Genomic DNA, 18,489 nt, shown 5'->3' on the forward strand with positions numbered 1-18,489 from the left:
TTTTCCACAGAATCACACCATGTCCTGAGCTGGAAGGGACCCCAGGGATCATCCAGCCCGACCCCTGTTCCTGTACAGACACCCCAAATCCCACTCTGTGCATCCCTGGAGCACTGTCCAAATGCCTCTGGAGCTCTGTGGGGCTGTGCCCATTCCCTGGGGAGCCTGGGCAGTGCCCAGCACCTCTGGGGAAAGAACCTTTCCCTAAAATCCCTTAAAATCCAACCTGAACATCCCCTGGCACAGCTCCAGCCCTTCCCTGGGGTCCCGTCACTGCTCACCATTTTGCTTTTCATTTCCTTGAATTTCTTGCAGGTTTTCCCTACAGAGAGAGCAACACCTGAACAACTCCATCCTCCTTAGGTGCTGCTGAGTAAATCCCTCTGGCAGAGGGAGCAGGACACGTTAACCCTGCTTTGCTGGTGGACAATTTGGCTCTGCTGAGTGTCACCACTCAGTTTATCTGTGTGTCCCCTTGGCCAGCATCCCAGAGCAGAGCCAATGCAATGGCCCTTGGAGAGGGTTTCCATGCCAAGCCCCACTGATACTGCCTGCTGGCTGCCAGCAAAGGCTGGAAGGAAGTAATTAGCAGTGGATTTACACCCATCTTTTTTAATATTTTATTTTATTAAATAAAAGCCAGCATGGGTCTGTATTTCCCTCTTCTGAGCACCAAAAAAGCCACAGCACAGTCTCCCCTCCCACACCCTAAATCCCACTGCTCCCAAACCCTGGCACCACTGGCTTCTGTGGCAAAATGTTGAGGTTCATTTAAATAAATCTAATTCAACAATCATGGCCACTGTACTGGAATAAATGACTGGATGTTCTACCCTCTCATTTTCATCAGTGATATACTTGGCTTCTAAATCAGGTTAATTAAAAATTGCTGTAGTTAACGTTGGATAAGCAGCAGTTTAACAGATTTTTTTTTTTGGTTGTTTTTTAGGCTACACAGAACTCTGTTTTCAACACAGCCAGGAATATCTAAACCCTTTCAGCAATCAAGAAGCTCCTTAGAAAGTTATTTGCAGATCCAGTGATTGCAAGCAGAGCATTAATGATGAGGATCTTAAATCAGAAATATCCCTTCTCTCCAGCCCATTAGAAGACAACCATGTCTTTTCCAGGACATTCATTGCTCCACACCCTTCCTGTTTCCTCCTGACAGTCTGGCCAGGGGTGCTAAATCAACCCCAGCTCACTTCTTGTGTATTTTCCCTAAAATTGTGTCTTTTCCTGTGCTTCTTCATAGGGTTTTTATCTTCTTGGCACATGGAATCCCAGACTGGTTGGGGTTGGAAGGGACCTCAAAGACCATCCCAATTCCCTGCCACGGGCACAGATGGTGATGGCTGTGTGTGCCCTGGTGTTGGGAAGTCCCCTGCCCATTTGCAAGGGATCCAGGTGACAGGTTCTTGGGGCTCCAAGAGGTGCTTCTGACCCTTGCCGCTGGAAAATCCCCCCAGATAAGCCCTGAACCCCACAAACTGCTGCAGTCTTCAGTAATAATCCTGAATTACCAGTCCTCAGTCACCAGCCATGACAAACACAGTCCTGTGTTGTCACAAATGTTTCACCTGTGCCCTCTGAGGTGCCACCAGCACGCACCCACTGCCAAAATCAGGAAGAAAACCTCCTTTACTCAGACCAAAATTTGCAGCATTGGGGTTATACCTTAAGAAAGAGCCTGAAATAAGTCAAACCACAAGAAAAGTGAGGTTTTGGGTAAGATTTTCCATCCAGCTGAGTATTGAAGGATTTATTTCAGGCAGATGGAGGCAACTGTGCATTTATAGAATCACAGAATTGTTTCACTTGGAAAAGACCTTCAGGACCATCAGGTCCAAGCCCACCCCAGCACTGTCAAGGCCACCACTGACCCATGTCCCCAAGTGCCACATCAACACCTATTTTAAAATCCTCCAGGGCTGGGGATTTAACTGTTTTTTCCCCTTTTTTAAATTTATTTATTTTCTGCTAGGCAGGACTCTTCCTTACTGTGGTATCTTTTGTTGTTCTGAAGGCAAGTTATGGCTGGGTTTGCATTCATTTCAGCTCAAATAAATATGATTTCTATCACGGAAGCTTTAATAGCTTTGGATGCAAAAAGAAGCAACTGCTCTGCACTATCTTCCACTCTGATCTCATAAACTTTGATAAGTGCTGACCTCCAGCAAGAAAACTTGTCCTTTCTATTTTAAGGCAAAGGAGAGATGGGAAAGGTACAGGAAAATTAGTGTGGATTGCTCCTTTTTTTGGACATAGTGAAAAATAAGAAAGTAGCAGAATCTGGGGCAATTTGTGCCAGAAGAAACATGCCTGGAAATTCCCAGCACTCAAAATCCAGCAGGTTTAAAAATACATGAGGCGTTTTTTATTTAGCAGGACCTGTTGTGGTTGGACAAAGGGAAAGGTTGCAAACTGCAGGAGGGTTGATTTAGATTAGATATGAGGAAGACATTTCTTACAACAAGGGTGGTAAAACATTGCCACAGGTGCCCAGAGCAGCTGTGGCTGCCCCTGGATCCCTGGAGGGGTCCAAGACCAGGTTAGACAGGTCTTGGAGCAGCCTGGGATAGCGGAAGGTGTCCCTGCCCATGGGCACTGGATCACCTTTAAAAGGTCTCTTCTGACTCAAAACTACTCCATAATCCTATAATTTTTTTATCCTATTGGTTTTGAGCCTTTAGGATTTGTTTGTTGTCTCTTCAGTCCCCAAATAACCCCAAATCAGCTCCCACATGGAAGAAAAAGCTGAGCTCCCCCATGATGGTCCCCATGCCTTACATCCCCTTGGGTACAAAACAAAGTCTGGATCCAACAACCAGGAATGATCTCAGGAGAGGTGACAACACCAAAGCATGCAGCATCCTGCTCTGATTTTCCCCCTGGAAAACCCAAGACACCTCCTGTAAATTCCTGTTCCTGCTGCTGACAGTGCTCCCCTCCTGCCATGTCTGTCCTGCCTCGTCACCTTGAATGAAAAATAACAGCAAGAGGCTCAAACCCACTTGACATATAACGTCAGAAAGAAAATATCCTTTCCTTCCCATGGATCTGCACATGACAGGCCTCCGTCTCTGCTGGCCTTGAGGCCTTGCACTGCTGCAGAAGGAAAGAAAATGAGATGAAAAATATTGAACAAAATTTATTAGATTCCTCGTAGAAGAAATCCAAAGTTGTTTTGTGGCTTATTTTAATTTAATATCATCTCCACAATCAATAGGAGTAAGAAAGGCAGTGTTCATTTAATCTTCTCCCCAGGGAAAACACACAGCACTCCAGCTCTGGGAAGCACTGGCTGAGCTGCTTTAAAAATCACCACACAATAACTGCAAAGCAAAAAGCACACGTGGCTGCATCAAGTAGGTATTTAAAAGCCATCTTTAATTTTCATGTATTTTAAATGTTTCTGTAGCAAAATCACCTAAATAACACCCAAACTGTGACAATACACAAGTGCTAAAGCTCTGAGGGTTCTCTTGAAATTCTTGAAAGACAATTTGCTTCTCCTTGGCTACAGAGCCCATGCTTTGGTCCATGGTCTCAGCCTCCCACCCACTGGCAATTGTCACTTCCAACACTGAATTCCAGAATGCGCCATTTCACTTTTTCAAGAGTAGTTTCATTGACCATTATCTGATCAAGGCCTTAACAGCTACGAGCAGCTGACATTAATTTACAAGACAAAATATTCTCCTTCTTTCTTTTCCTTCACCAGTCTCAAGCAGCACAGACTCCTCAAAGTGGCCATGTCACAAGGATTTTTACAGGATGATAAGGTCCCTTATCTGAGGGCAGGACAAAGCACCATAAAACCACACTTCAACTCCTTGAGCTGCCAAGGACTCCAGCTCCACACTTGCTGCAACTGAGAGCTCAATTAACCACCAGCAATCCCTGGAAGGAGAGGGCAGGCAGCCACACAAAACTGTCCCTCTTGTGGCATCCATTGCTCTGAGGTGCGTAAATATGAGATAAAATTGAGATAATATGAGGTAAAATTGCTGCCCAGGGCACAGGTGAGTCCCCATGCCTGAAGCCACGTGGATGTGGTGCTTGGGAACACGGGTCACCGGTGACTTTGGCAGTTCTGGGGAAATGGCTGCACTCAGTGGTCTTGGAGGGCTTTTCCAACCTGATTCTGTGCTTCTGTTTTACCAATCCTCCCTCCAAACCCTGCTAACCACTGTCCACCCCTTTGTTTCTGCTGAGTGACAGCTTTGAAGCTGCAGCAGCCCCAGGAACATTCCTGCTTTATGATCACCTCCTCGGGTCAGCCAGATGGAGCCAAAGCATTTTCCCCTGCAAAACACTTTCATGTTCTATTTTAAGCCCATCCAGCATTTCTCATTCTTTAGTGCCCAGCCCTCAGAAACTCTTCAAAAACAGGATTTACAAGCACCTTCTCAGGACAAAAACGTGAGAAGCTTCATGCCTTCAACTACTCGCAGCTGTAAACCCATTCCCTTTCGAGTGATTGGGAATTCATTCCTGCAGAGAATCCCACGTTGGGAAATGAATGATGTGCAGCTTTGGCACTTGAGGAATTACCCCAGAAGTGAGAAATGAGAGAGCAGACACCATGTAGGCTCCCTGGCACAGCTCCACTGAAGCCTCCAGCAGCCAGACTTGCAGGAAAGGCTCCTGAAGGTTGATTGCTGGGAGCAGTCACAGCGGAAAGAACGTGCCCGGAGATGTGATGGGGAGGGGGCAGGGGGAAAGGAGCTGAGGAGGACATCTGGGAGCTCCTCCTGCAGTGGAAATCAGCCTCCAGAGAGGAAGAGCTCCAGCATTTCCCAAAGGACTCGCAGCAGGGGTGTCATCAAAGCTTGCTCTCCTATGCCATGAGTCAATCCCATTCCAGAAGGATCTTCCCAGCCTGCCTGGCTCCTCACACAGCTGCAGAGCTCCAGGCTTAAGCTGTGCATCTCCTCCTGCCTTTTGGAATATCCCTCAGCACATGGGATTTAGGGAGGTGACCTCTGAGCAGCTTCTCACACAGGGCAGTGCCAGACCTTCCCTGCTCAGTTTAAAACATCTCTGGGTGAATCCTGCTCTGCCATCTCAGTGCAGGAAGGATGGGATAACCTTTCCTGCCTTCCCTCATCACACAGATCCATTTGACACATTTCCATGGCAAATTCTACCCAAACCTCTCCCGAGGCCCCTACAAGCAACCAGGTAAATGCACCTGGATGCTGCAGGAGCCCAGGGGCTGGAGCAGGTTTCATTTCCCACTGATCATCCCACATAATCACAGCTACCCCATCACTCACTCACCTCCTTGCCATGAAACTATTCCAGCCCACTCATGCTAAATGCATGTAAAAATAGAGGAAAAGCTGAAAGCAAGGGTGGGACTGTTCTGAAGAGCAAGTTAATGGATGGTTGAGAATCCAGCACTTCTGAAGGCTCTGAGGATAATAAATACATTTGTTCCCATGAAAAAATGCCACCCCCTTATTACTGTTTCAAGCCTCATCAGCCCAAGAGTGGAGCAGTCAAATGAATGTGGATGAACCAGACACAGCAAGGGCTTTAAAAAAAGATTTGCTCTCACATTTGACAATCTCACTCCTGGAGACCTTTTACAGTGGATTCTTTTTTCCCTGAAGGGTCCTTCCTTTTATACAAACAGCAACTATTGCCTGCACATTACACAGAGCCATGCAAAACCAACCTCTCACTGTCCCAGGGTGCTCCAAGCCCTGTCCAGCCTTGGACGCTTCCAGGGGCAGCCACAGCTGCTCTGGGAACCTGTGCTAGAGCTTGCCACCCTCACAGGGAAAAAAAAATCCTTCCCAAAATCCCATCACTCCAGCCCCACATTCAGGATGCTGAAGACATTACAGAGGAGGAGGAGGCTCCCCAGGAGGGGAGGCAGCTCTGGACTTGCGGAGCAGAGGATGAGGAAGGAAGAGTGCAGGTGCTGCCTGGTGAGAGGATGTCTGTACCTCCTTCTGTCCTTCCTCTCCCTCCCCAGGATCACAGCTTGATCAAATTCCATTGGTGTGAAAGCACAGCTCCTTAAGGAATTTTCCTCAGGGCTTATCCACATTTTACATGGTGAGCACAAGGCTTGGAGCCCAAGGATGGGAGCTCCACAGGCACCACCTGTAACACAACTGCAACCCCACAGAGAAACCCAGCCACCCCAAAATCCCCACAAACCCCACAGGGATCTGGTAGGAAATATTGCCTTTTGATGCCCATTTCCTTTCTGTTGCACAGACTCCCAAAAAAGCACTGCTGGCAGGGCTGGGAGTGGCACAGGGGTGATGGGGACAAAAGCTCCAGCCCCTGGCAGGGCAGCTGAGCCACGTGGCACTGCCTGTCCCCATCCCACAGGGTCACAGTGGTGACACAATGGGGTCCTGCCTGCCTGGAGGAGCTTCTCCCAGCTGGAGCTCAAAGGCAAGGGGATGGATGGGCGGATGGATGGATGGATGGATGGATGATGGATGGATGGATGGATGGATGGATGGATGGATGGATGGATGGATGGATGGATGATGGATGGATGGATGGATGTATGGATGGATGGATGGATGGATGATGGATGGATGATGGATGGATGGATGGATGGATGGATGGATGGATGGATGGATGGATGATGGATGGATGGATGGATGGATGGATGGATGGATGGATGGATGGATGATGGATGGATGGATGGATGGATGATGGATGCATGGATGGATGATGGATGGATGGAGGATGGATGGATGGATGGATGGATGGATGGATGGATGGATGGATGATGGATGGATGATGGATGGATGGATGGATGGATGGATGGATGATGGATGATGGATGCATGGATGGATGATGGATGGATGGATGGATGGATGGATGGATGGATGGATGGATGGATGATGGATGAATGATGGATGGATGGATGGATGGATGGATGGATGGATGGAGGATGGATGGATGGATGGATGGATGGATGGATGGATGGATGGATGGATGGATGATGGATGGATGGATGGATGGATGGATGGATGGATGGATGGATGGATGATGGATGGATGGATGGATGGATGGATGGATGGATGGATGGATGGATGATGGATGGATGGATGGATGGATGGATGGATGGATGGATGATGGATGATGGATGGATGGATGATGGATGGATGGATGGATAGATGGATGGATGATGGATGGATGGATGGATGGATGGATGGATGGATGGATGGATGGATGGATGGATGGAGGATGGATGGATGGATGGATGGATGGATGGATGGATGGATGGATGGATGGATGGATGGATGGATGGATGGTGGGGCCTCTCTGCCCTGAGGAGCTGCAGAATCCTGGCTGTTTCCTGCTGGGATTTGGCTGGGCAAGAGATGATTTTGCACAGAGCTCTGAGCTCTTCCATGGGACTTTGTGGTTGCACCATGCCACACGTCAGCTGGAAGCTGTTTCCATCAACAGGAATTAGGAGAATTTACAAGCCTAAAAGATATTAAGGAAGTGACAGAAGCACTGTTTTGGACACAAATTGCCCCGATTTTCTCTTGCTCAAACCACACTTGCTTTCAAACCATTCTTTTAAGGCTCTCCTTTGCAGGCTGTAGGACAAAAGAGATCGTTCCATTCTTATTTCAATTCCACCTCAATTTTACTTCCCACCTACATCCAAAACAAACCTCCCAGGTCTTAGAGCATCTGCCTGGGTATGGGATGTGTTTGGATGAGCAAAACTCATCCTGAAAAGTAGGAGCAAGTGTCCAAAAATATTAGAGAGATTGTTGCCTGCTTTGTGCACACACTATAAATAAACCAGAGTGACAGAACTTGTCAGACTGTCAATCAATATCACTTCTGGGCCACAGACATGTGTCACATCCTCTCCTGTGCTCAGACAAGGCTCTGTGGGAAAGAAGTTCTGGAAAAGGGTTTAAGTTGTGCAATATTGATTCTCCTTGCAATGATTTGCTTCGTTCTGTATTTGAAGAATCCCAAACAGGGTATGAACAGCCCCTGCTGATTAAATAAAAGGCTTTGTTGCTCCACAGAAAGTGGAAGCCTGAGATAAAGAAGCTCCTTTGCAGTTTTTCTTAAATACTCAATTGTGGCTCAACCTTATCCAATAATGCTCTCTAGGGAAATATTCAGCTGGAAAGATTTAAAATAAATTAAGATGGCAGAAGAGTGCTCAGCTTGAAACAGACCATGTGGTATTAAAACCCCAGGATGGTTTAAGTTGGGAGGGACCTTAAATCCCACCCAGTTCCACCCCCTGCCATGTCAGGGACACCTTCCACTGTCCCAGGTTGCTCCAAGCCCTGTCCAGCCTGGCCCTGGACACTCCCAGGAATGCCTTCATTTGCTTTTCAATCATGAATTTTCCATTTCTCTGAATTTTTGGAGGGCGAGGAGAGCATCACCTGGAGGCTCCTGGTGTGCTCTGGCAGAGTTTCTATGGCAGCTCCAGAGGGGTGAGAAGGCCCTTTCTGGAGGAGCTGGGAATGGAAATGCAGGCAGGACTCCGTGCTCTCCATGCCCTCAGGTTATAGGTTACAGCAAGACATTTACAACAATATTTACAGTATTTACAATAGCCCTTTGTGATGACCAAACTGCACTTGTTCATCTGGCTAATTTTCAATCCATCCTTTTCAGCTCTGCTCCAAAGCCAGGAGCTGAAAAGAGAATCAGTTAAAAATTCAGTTTTCTGCTCCAGCTGTAATTCCTGCTCTGTCACAGAGTGTGGTCCATGCAAAATCTCTTTGCTTCCAGCTAGGGCAAGGCAACTGCTCCACATTCCTGATGCCTTCCTGCAGCCTGGAACTGGGAATTTGTCCCTGTGTTCTGTCTATTGTAATTTATTTTTTTCTGCCAAGCTGGTGTTTGCAACAACTGGCTACAAAATAGAATCCTGAAATGGCTTGGATTGAAAGAGGTGATGGCAAAAAGCTCCTGGCTTTTAATTTTTCTTATTCCAAATGCTTGAATTGAATTTGCCAGGTTTGGAAGTGCCTTAAAAAATGGTATTCCAGGTGTGTGGCCAAAGCCAAGGTTCCCAGCACTTCCCTGAGCATGATCAACAATTAACACAACAGAAACTGCCTGGTAATTTAGCAATTAATCAGGAATCCATCAATTAATTGACTAATTAAGTCTCTCTATAGCACAACATAGTCCTGGCTCCCATCTCTGCTTTTTACACTCCACTTTGTCCTCTGGCACTGGCAGCATCCTCCTGATTTCATCCTTGATTCACACCCTTAAACAACATCTCTGGGGACACCAAATTTCCTTTTTCAGCTCATTTTAGTAACAGGCAGCTCCAGAACAGTCAAAACAATGCTACAAATCAAATTACTGCTCCAAAGGGCCAGTTTCAAAGTACAAACGTCATGATTTTCATTTGCAAAGCTAAAAACTCAAAATGATAAAATATTTAGGGTTACAAGAAGAGGCCAAACTCAAGGAAGACTCAGGTTTAGGGATCACAACAGCCTTAGATATTGAAATTTTTAAATGCTCGTTAACTTTCAAATGTCCATATGGTATTTTGGACATTTTGGCCTCAGACCAGAGAAGTGAATTGCTCTCAAATCCATTGGCTATGGACAAACACAGCAGCAGATGGAGCACACAGAGAATATTAACAAAAGCAGGTTTTGGGTGTTAAAAGGCTTAATGGGTCTCTCACATGTATTTGGGCCAGGAGATGGGATTGAAATTATGCTTGGGGGAAGCTGAGAATCCCTAATATTTGAACTGGCAAAACTCCACAGCGCTGTTTGAAAAACGGCTCTGGTGGAAATAAAATCTGATTTCACCAGCTTGGAAGTGCAAAGGTTCTGCCAGAAAGGCAGCAGGGATACAGTGATCCCACACAGATCCCTTATCTCAAGGTTTTTGTCACTGATTTTCCAGCCAAGAGCTGGGATGAGGTTCCCTGACTGTTCCACCTGACCTTTGAGAACTCCACCAGCTCCTGCCCAACTCACCGAAATCCAAGGAGGAAGAACAGCACTGGAATCATGGGGCTGTGCAGAATTTATTACTTCTGGTTCATAAACTCAATTTTTCAACCCCTAAAGAAGTGTTATAAACCATGCTCATGGCCTATAATCCCTCTTCTAAAAAAAAAAAAACCACAAACCCAAGCAATTTCTGGGAATACTTGAATTAGAGTTATGTTTTTGCACCTGGTGTTCTGGTAGAGCATCTCTTCAGAAAGCTTAGGAAGGAAAAAAATAAATACAAAAAAAGCAAATAGAAATCCTTTCCCTCCATCCTGTAAATATTTTATTCCTTACAAAAAGCCCAGAAGAAACTCCAAACATAATAAACCCCACAGCTGAGGGATGACAGCCTGGGATGTTTTAGCACAGTCTTCATTTGCTTGCTTTAAAACAAGGATTTCTACACTGGCCCAACTCAGCAAAGCAATTACTAATTAAGTAAATTACATTTTATGGTTGAGGTGCATCCTCCTGGTTGCTCAAGCAGGTTAAAAGTGATAAATTTGTGGCAGCTCTTTTTTCACTTGTTTTTTAACACAGGGAAGCAGGCAGGCTTGTTCAAAAAAAAAAATCCCAAGATTTGTGTGGGGCAATTATTTCACATGGATAACTGGGAGACCCCTGTGACTCTCAGGATGGATGGCAGATGGAGAGCGAGGGAGGAGGATGGAAAATGATTTCATGGAAAGGATTGTCCAGGCTGCCCAGGGAAGTGGTGGAGTCCCCATCCCCAGAGGGATTTAAAAAATGAGGTTGCTCAAAGCTCCATCCAACCTGGCCCTGGAGACTTCCAGGGACAGGGGAATTAAAGGCCCTGGGGGCACTCTCTGCCCCCTCATTTAAAAGGGCAGTGTTGGGCTGTGTTCAGGGAATAGCTGTGACTTTAACATCCTCCAAGGATTTGGGGATTCTCTTATGTGATCCCAACAATCCTCTCAGGAATTCAGTCCAGGAGCCGATTTCTCGGCAGGAACGTGGTGACCTGGCAAATCCAAAATGAGTCACTGTACTGCAGGTAGGGAGGCTGCCTTAAAAATAACACATCCAGCGTGGCTGGGAAACAGCAAAAAGGATCAGCAGCTCCCTCCAGGAATAGCAAATTGGAGTAATGGACTGGGATGGAAAAGGGAGAGGGAAAAAGAGAAAAGCTCAGAAGTGAGTGGAGTGAAAGGCATGATGTTGAGCAAAATAAAATCAGAGGGTTCACATCAGCCCCCTCCTGTACTGGGGGTTGCTGGGTTGACAAAATCAGCTTAAAAAAGAGAAGATAACTAATTATGCTTTGGGACTCAGAATTTCAGCAGGCTTTGGTTTTACCAGCAGAACCTGAGGGATGATTTAAGTGAGGATTGAAGATAAGGAGAGGGAAGAGGCACCCAGGGGAATCTCTCAGATGGACTTAAAAATTGTTACCAAAAAAAAATCAACAGCATAAAACTGCCATTAATTCATGGCATCAAATATACTTCATAAAATACCATTTGGGGCATTTGAAACTGAAAATAGCAATATATACACACAGGTATGGATTATGGAAAGAATCATTGAATGCTTGGTGGAAAGGGACTTTAAAGCTCATGCAGTTCCCTCCCTGCCATGCGCAGGGACAGCTTCCACTGTCCCAGGTGGCTCCAAGCCCTGTCCAACCTGGCCTTGGACACTTCCAGGGATCCAGGGGCAGCCACAGCTTCTCTGGGCAACCTGTTTACTCTACAGAGCCAAAACTCCTGGTAGGATTTGTCTTCTGCCTAAAAACATTAACAGGAGCAGTTGAGAAATAAAGGATCGGCCGAGGTCGTGTCTACATTCAGAAATAACTAAAATAGGTAAAATAAACCAAGTTTGTATTTATCCTGGCACAACATGACTGGCAGCACAAGGTCCCTCACCAGTTCTTCTGTAGGCAGTGGTGCTGCTCTCCCTTTAGATCCCCTGAAATCCTCCTCTGCCTGGATTTGTGCCTCCCACTCCATCTCAGCACGTCGCAGACCTCCTGTCATCCACAAAGTCCTGGTCTACTTCCAAGCAGGGCAAGCAGAAGCAGCATCTATTTTATTGGATGGGGTTATTTTAAAAGCTCTATGGAAAGAATGCATTGAAATTATTCTAAATTTCTCTACAAAACACTGAGACAATTCCTCATCTCTGAGCTCTTTAGGGATTCATACATTGCACAGGTTCCCAGAGCAGCAGGGGCTGCCCCTGGATCCCTGGAAGTGCCCAAGGCCAGGTTGGACAGGGCTTGGAGCAGCCTGGGATAGGGGAAGGTGTCCCTGCCTGTGATGGCAAAGGAGGCTCTGAGGAAGCTTTCCCATGGCCTAAAGAAATTAGCAATTTCCTCCAGGAATCTGGTTTTAACAGACTGATGGGAAATGGAGCTGCCTTAGGAAACACTCCTGAAGATTTTGCTGCTTCTTTTAAGCACAAGCAAGTGCCAGTTCCAGGTCACCTGGCAAACATCAAGCGGGTCAAAGGCAGTTTGCTGTCACCTCAGTGACATCCTGGGTGTCCTTGCTGGCACAAAGTGACTCCTTTGGGTCAAATACTCACCAGGCAGCTGCTCAGGCAGTGCTCCTATTCAATGCCAATGAACTTCTGCAGATCTCCAGGACAGGATCAATGCCTTGCAATTAATTTATCCCAGTGACTGACCTGCAGGATCTCCTCACAGCAATAAACTGAGGGGAACCATGACAGAACAGCAGCTTCATTTCCCAGGTGGAATTCTAACATGTGGCACTCACCCCCTGCCTCCCCAGGTCACCCATGGTTCAAATCTAAGCTGTTTTCCTTAAATAAAGTAAAATGAGACCTGAGATCCAAAATCCAGCTGAAGTCAAGTAGTGCCCCAGCACTGCCATCAAGAACTGGGCTTTCTGCCCCAACCTTCTTCAAAAATTACAGGACCAACAGCAAAGAAATTGGGAAATATAATAAGAATTGAAAGACTCACTTTTAGCATTTAATTTCCAGTAAAACAAATTAATTAGAAATCTGGAATTCTCTAAATTTACTTTGGAAGCATTTCAGGAAATGTATATTAGTTCAAAGTACCACAGAATCACAGACAGTTTGGGTTGGAAAGGATCTGAAAGCTCATCCAATTCCAACCCCCTGAGTGGGCAGGGACACCTTCCACTACCCCAGGCTGCTCCAAGCCCCGACCAGCCTGGACACTTCCAGAGATGGAGTAGCCACAGCTTGGGAAATGTATCAGACTTGCAAATGTCAAGGAGAAGAAATGACCTGAGGCCAGTTTGTCACTGTCACAGCTCTGGCTGAATAAGGTTTAAAAATGCATGAAGACAATCATCTCTTTTTGCAGCAGGTTTTCCTCCCTAACAAAAATAAACTAACACACAAACCATTTAAAACAGCTTTATAAAGGCCTCTCACAGGCTGTAAGTCACAACTAAAAATGCTTTTAAAGCCATAAAATAGGAAGCAAAGTTTTATAGCAGAATATTTTGTATAAAATTTCAGAGTGGTTTAAAAAAATATCTAATTCCAATCATCAGCCAAGGGCAGGGACACCTTCCACTGTCCCAGCTTGCTCCAGGCCCCATCCAGCCTGGTCTTGGACACTTCCAGGGATCCAGGGGCAGCCACAGCTGCTCTGGGCACCCTGTGCCAGGGCCTGCCCACCCTCACAGGGAGGAATTTTTTCCCAATATCCCATCTAATTAAAGTCATTCCATGACCATATTCTTGTGAGTTGTAGTGCATGGGGAAAGCAGGAGAAAAAGTTCAGTGTTGAGAACTGTCATCAGTCACACGGCGAGCTGCTGGAGAAATTTTTTGCAATAAATACATGCCTTTGGGATCCAAAGTTTGACCACAGTGCCTTGGACTGGTCCAGGGTTACCAGCCAAGTGGAGGAAAGAATTTCCAGAATGGGCCTATTTAACAGCAGAAGTATTTCAGGAAGAGAATTATTGTGGGTATGATGTCACACATTCCAGAGAACACTTAGATGTGCTCACTAAAAGGAAAGAATGGAATGGAAGGAATAGAAGAGATTAGAATGGAATTGTTCAGTTGGAAGGGATCTACAACAGTCAGTCCAGCTGCAAACTGGGTTCAGTTCAAAGGTTCAGTCAGAAAAAATTGATATCTGCAGCTTCAGTGCTCACCCTGCAGCAACCTGAAAAACTGGAGAATAAAAAATGTTTAGGAGAGCAGCTCTGGGAAAATCCCCTCTCCTCAAAGGCAAGAGCAACAGCACAATCCTGAGAAATCCATCCCCACACACACGGAGTCCATACCCCAGCAGCAACTACTTATGTGCTCCTCTGCCCTTTCCAGAGGGCGTCATTCCATTCCATTCCATTCCATCCCATCCCATCCCGTTGTGTCTTCCTCTCCTCCCCTAGCCCTGCTATGGGGAGGACCCCATCCCAAAGAGCCAAGGTCACATCCCACCTCCCTTCCCAGGCCCTGATTCACCCAAGGACACCCTGGCTAAACCCAAGCAGGTGGCATGTGACAGGTCACACCCCAAAAGCCATCTCTACCACATTTCTCCCTGTTCCTCTCCATGGTCCTCCTGTCAGCTGTGACAGAGTTTGTTTCTCAGACCACCCCCAATTCCTGCATTTTCACACTTGTACAGCAGAGCCTTTGCCACCCAGTGCCTCACCTGCCCCTCTCTCCTGGCTCCCTTTATTCCAGCCTGGGAATATCTCTCCCTGCACTCCAGTCCCTGAGGATCAAGGAATATCCATCTCTGCAGACAGAGCTATTAATAGTCACTCACCTCCCAACTGCAAATTCCAGGCTCTTCACAGCCAATCCTCGCCCTCCTTAAATGTCTCTTCTCATCATTATAACCCTCTCAGTCTACTGAAAGCCCAGTGTTTTAATCTTGCAATATTAAAGATGATTCTAGCAGGCACTTCAAAAGAAAAGGAGCCAATAAGAAACAAACAGTTGGAGGTCAGGGTCTTTCCCTGCTCGGCTCACAAAATAAAGAGGTGAGATTCCTTCCCCCTTCAGTTCCTCTGTGCAGATTTTAATTGCTTTTCTGACATCTACAGAATGTAATCTTCTTCCTGTGTTGTTCCTAGGATTAGGGCAGGACGAAGGTAAAGCTATTTTTGATTAATATGGAAATCAGAAATTACTTTCCAGAGAAAACTGGGGACTGTTCCTAATGCTGCTTTATCTTTGGGGAATTACAAATCTGAAGAGTAACAAGAGTGAGATGGCAGCTCACTGAGTCTTCCAACCTGTGCAAAATATGCCTAAAGACTTTCAAAAATCTCTTCTGATGGAAATATGTGATTAATATAGTTAAGGGAGTGTTCAAGCTGAAGACAAAGAGAGTTAAATCCCCACAGAACAGGGAACATCAGTTTATCTGGGGGAAAAAAAGGTGGGGAGGCCACATGGTGCAAAGAAATCTTCCTGTGTTTGAGGAGAAATGTAGTAGTTAATGTAATGCTTAAATTTGCTCCCAATTCAATGCTGCTCTTGCTGAAGTACAAATATTCCTCATGACCATTCAGCTGAATTTCTAATGGGTGAAAATGTGAAGAATCTGGTGGCACCCAGCTCCTCCTGTTTGTGTGAAGGGAAGAATTTGGAGGGAAATTAATAAATACAGAGGGATGGAGTGAAAGGACAAAAGGGGATGACTTTAAACTGAATGAGGGTGGGTCTAGATGGGATTTTGGGAAGGAATTGTTCCCTGTGAGGGTGGGCAGGCCCTGGCACAGCTGTGGCTGCCCTGGATCCGTGGAATGTCCAAGGCCAGGCTGGATGGGGCTTGGAGCAGCCTGGGACAGTGGGAGGTGTCCCTGCCATGGCAGGGGGTGGCACTGGATGGGATTTAAGTCCCTCCTAACTCAAACCAATCTGGGATTCTGTACCAGGGGATAAAGACTCAAAGCCATGCCAGCAGCCCCATCTTCCTGCCAGCAGTGCCTGCAGGAGTAGGAGGCTGGAGATGATTTAGGAGTAAAAAAGGGACATCCTGGCAGGTCTAAGCCTGGGGAATTTCCCTTGAGCTCCCTGTGAAGTCCCCCCCCAAAGCCCTGTTCCCACAGAGCCATGTGTGCTCACTGAACAATGGGAAACCAACCATATACTGTGCTGCTTTTTAATGTTATCATTGGATGCATGAGATTTAATGGGATTTTCAAATGGAATGGCAGCACTTCAGCTATGCCTGGAAACAAAGGCGTTGACTCTGCCTACCAGAGAGGAGTGAAAAGGAGACAACTGCATTTTATCTTGAAAGCCCTCAGACACTTTCAAACAGATCCAGGAATCAAAAGCTCTGTGTAAAGAGAAGAAAAGCCCTTCAGGACCTCTTGGGCCACGCTTCTGTTTTTAAAAATGACAAGATGTGGGAGTAGGATATTTAGTGTAAAGATACAATGTGGGAGCACGAGGCTTGGCATGTCCAAAATTGATTTAGATGTGGGAAAATACTGAAGCCTGCAAACTCAGAGGTTCAGCTTTGTGTGCTGGAGAGAAAAAATACACAGTGACATTGTCACGTTCCGTGGGGATCCAGCAGTACAATGGGATATTTATATATATATATAAAGTAATTCCCCATTGTCCTGTCCCTCCATGCCTTGTCCCCAGTCCCTCTGCAACTCTCCTGGAGCTCCTTCAGGCCCTGCAAGGGCTCTGAGCTCTCTCTGGAGCCTTCTCCTCTCCAGGTGAGCACCCCCAGCTCTCCCAGCCTGGCTCCAGCCCTGCAGCAGCTCTGGAGCCTCCTCTGGGCTCTCTCCAGCAGCTCCAGGTGCTGCTGCTGCTGCTGCTGTGTCCCCAGGGCTGGGGCAGCTCTGCAGGTGGGGTCTCACCTGGGCTCTCACAGGGACAGAACCCCCCTTTTCCTGCTGCCCACCATGGGGGACCAGCCCAGGGGATCTGGGCTTGCTGGAGCACGTGGCCGGATTCTCCCGCAGGAATACAAATTACACAGTTATAATATTATTTTAGCAGTTGGCCATGGTGACATTTCCTGCTGTTAGGTGGCTCTGGTCCTGCCAGGATAGATTAGCAAGGCTCACCAAACATTTTGTTTGGCTGAGGAGCTGCTGAAGGGCACTGCCTCCTTATTCTATTAAAAGCGCCGCAGGAACCCGCTAACATTTTCCTGTTGATCTCCACTGCTCTGATAAATGGAAACCTCATCCCTTCCTCCAGGAGGAGAGGAGACATTTTTAGGAAGGGAAACCAATTTCCCCTCAGTGTTATTGAGTTAAACCAGGTGGTTGAGTTTCCAAAGGTGTTAAGGTCGTTTTGTTGTTCTCCCACCGAGCACTGGCTGAGCTGTCGGAGCAGCCGTCAGGAATGGAGACAGAGGAACTTCAGCTCTGCAGGCAAATTCCTACAGAGCAGGGAGGGTAGGGTCAGTACATCCTTCCTGACAGTGATGGAACACATCTGAATGCATAGAGCTTAGAACAATTACTGCTGAGCAGCCCTCAGCACACCAGGGGCGAGAGAAAGGAGAAAAAACCCAACCATCTTTGGAGAGATGAACAATCCTTCTTGTTATCAACACTTCATTTAGTATCTTAGTTGCTTAAACCCAATTATATCCAGAAAAGACAACTGTGAATGAAGAGGATCTGAGCAACCCCAGATAATGGGAGAAGATAAAAACCCACTCCAAGAGTAATGACCTGATTTGGCATTCATCAGTCGCTGGGTAATGAGCAAATGCTGATTTCAAATCTAAATTCATGTCAAATGCTTCTGGATAAAATTAACTCCCAGCATATTTCAAAACACCCATTCCAAGTGTCGCTGCTGCTTCCTCCTTTCCTCTCCAGCAGACCAGACTCTCTCCTCTTCCACAGCTCCTGCTGTTCCTCCTTCCACCACTTGCCACATTTTTCCAGGCTCTGGTCTTGAAAATGTCCAAGGCCAGGTTGGAAGGGCTTGGAACAGCCTGGGATAGTGGAAGGAAGGTGTCCCTGGCATATGGTGGCCTGCTTGGATGAGATGACCTTTAAAGATCCCTTCCAGCCCAATCTGTCCTGTGATTTTATGGCTCTGAAATATCCCTAAGGACATTTCCCACCCTCTGCCACTTCCCAGTGTCCTGACTCTCTGATCAGCACTCTGAGTGTGCCTCAGCACAGGAACACCCTTGGCACATCACACATACAAAGAATTTGCATTCCATGCAGGAAGAGACAGCCTTGGTTTTATATTGAACAATAAATCCAGGGCTTTAAAAGTGCAGCACAAGTGAAGACAGGCAGGGGTGTCTCCCAAGCAGAGGGAGGTAAAGCAGGTGTGGGTCAGCAGGAAACTGAAAAAAGAAGAGGAATCTCCCCTGTATCCTGCACCACCAACTCCTTGTGTGAGCCTCAGTTCCCCTGATCCATCGCTGCCTTTCCTCTTTGGCCTTACACGTGTTTTTCACACAGGCTGTGCAATCTGTGACTGGCACTGATCTGATTTAAACCACTGATTATTTATTCCCCAAGAAACTGGCAGTGCAGGAGATTTGTTGTCACTGGTA

General features: G+C 46.6%; 1 protein-coding gene across 1 annotated transcript in view; it reads right to left on the reverse strand.

The window, feature by feature from the left end:
* Window positions 1-18,489, reverse strand: part of FAM168A (family with sequence similarity 168 member A) — a 124,544-nt gene that overhangs the window by 11,992 nt on the left and 94,063 nt on the right. The window lies entirely within an intron of this gene.

The sequence above is a fragment of the Molothrus ater genome, chromosome 2, assembly GCF_012460135.2.
Source record: "Molothrus ater isolate BHLD 08-10-18 breed brown headed cowbird chromosome 2, BPBGC_Mater_1.1, whole genome shotgun sequence".
Classification (NCBI taxonomy): domain Eukaryota; kingdom Metazoa; phylum Chordata; class Aves; order Passeriformes; family Icteridae; genus Molothrus; species Molothrus ater.